The sequence below is a fragment of the Leptonychotes weddellii genome, chromosome 4 (assembly GCF_054177405.1).
Source record: "Leptonychotes weddellii isolate Sample4059 chromosome 4, ASM5417740v2, whole genome shotgun sequence".
Classification (NCBI taxonomy): Eukaryota; Metazoa; Chordata; class Mammalia; order Carnivora; family Phocidae; genus Leptonychotes; species Leptonychotes weddellii.
The window spans coordinates 79,353,994-79,355,840 of NC_138372.1; the positions used below are offsets into that span (position 1 = coordinate 79,353,994).

Sequence of the window (1,847 nt, forward strand, 5' to 3'; positions counted from 1 at the left end):
CACACACGGTGAACAAAGACACACTAGGCATATATCAAGTCAAATTTGTGGTCCAGGTGAGCCCAGGCCTCAGCGATGGCTGTGGTGTTGCTCAGGATGCACACAGCTCGCTGTACTTTGGCCAGGTCTCCACCAGGTACACAGTGGGATGCTGGTAATTAATGCTGACTCTGAAGCCAGTGGGGCACCGGTCCACAAACTGGATGGTACGCTTGGTCTTGATGGTGGCAAGGACACATTGACATCTTTGATAACACATCCCCACAGTACAACAGGCAGCAAGACATGTATTTACCATGTCAAGGGTCACATTTCACCATCTGGTTGGCTGGCTCAAAGCATGCATTGGTGATCTCTGTTACAGAAAGCTGTTGATGGTAGGCTTTCTCAGCAGAGATGACAGGAGCACATGTAGCCAGAGGGAAGTGGATGCAGGGATAGGGCATGAGGTTGGTCTGAAGTTCTGTCAGATCAACATTCAGGGCTCCAACAAACCTGAGGGAAGCAATGATGGAGGACACAGTTTGACCTATCAACTTATTCAAGTTAGTGTAGGCTGGGCATTCAATATCAAATTTTCTACCACAGATATCATAGATGGCCAAATTGTCTACTGTGAAGGCACAGAGTGCTCCAGGGTGGTGTTTGTGGTGAGGGTTGGAATTGTAGGGCTCAACCACAGCTATGGAAACTTGGAGGGCTGGGTAAATGGAGAACTCCAGTTTGCACTTCTTGCCATAAACTACAGAGAGATGTTCCAGATGAACCTGGAACCAGATCCCCCTCCAAAGCTGTGGAAAACCAAGAAGCCCTGATGACCTTATGCACTGGTCAGCAGCCAGTTTCCAAATTTGGTCCAAGACAAGATCAATGATCCCTTTGTTGATGGTGTAGTACCCTCAGGCATAGTTTATTGGCAGTATCTTCCCTGCCTGTGATGAGCTGCTCAGGGTAGAAGAGCTGAGGGTAGGTGCCAGTGCGAACTTCATCAATGACTGTGGGTTCCAGGTCTGTAAACACTGCCCTGGGAACATGCTCCCAGCATGAAGGTATTGAAAGAGTCATCTCTTCTCCAATGGTCTTGTCACTTGGCATCTGACCATCAGGCTGGATGCCATGTTCCAGACAATGGAGCTCCCAGCAGGCATTGCCAATCTGGACACCACTCTGGTCAACAAGGATGGGGATGCGTTCACTCATGGTTGCTGCTTTGTGGCAGCCAAGCAGATGGTGGAGAGTAAAGGGAGAGGTTGCTACTTTTTACAGGGTGACTCTTAGGTGGTAGATGATGTAAGAGAACCTATCTATTTATTTTTTAAATTAGGATAAAAAATACATACATAGAAAATATAAAATAAAATAATGTGCACTTAAATGCCTGATTACAAATTGAACACTGGGTAAACATCTCCTAGGTCAAAATATATAACATTGTTAGAATCTCAGAAATTATTCCCAATTGTCCCTTTTCCATAGCATCTTACTCCCTATAAAATACCACTGCTCTGACTTCTGTGACAGTCATTCCCTTGTTTTGTTTAGTCTCCATCTATGCATTACAAATAGTATAGACTAGTTTTGTCCATTTTTTAAAATTTTTATTTTATTTTTTAAAGATTTTATTTATTTGTTTGACAGAGAGAGAGAGAGAGCACACACAAGCAGAGGGAGAAGTGGGCAGAGGGAGAGGGAGAAGCAGGGAGCCTGATGTGGGGCTCTATCCCAGGACCCTGAGATCATGACCTGAGCCGAAGGCAGCCACTTAACCACTGAGCCACCTAGGCACCCCTGGTTTTGTCCACTTTTTAATTAAAGATTTTATTTTTAAGTCATCTGTACACCCTGAG

At 45.1% G+C, this 1,847-nt stretch overlaps 1 pseudogene; it reads right to left on the minus strand.

The window, feature by feature from the left end:
* Positions 1-260: 260 nt before the first annotated feature.
* Positions 261-1,311, minus strand: LOC102733657 (tubulin alpha-1A chain pseudogene; annotated as a pseudogene).
* Between the last annotated feature and the right edge of the window lie 536 nt (positions 1,312-1,847).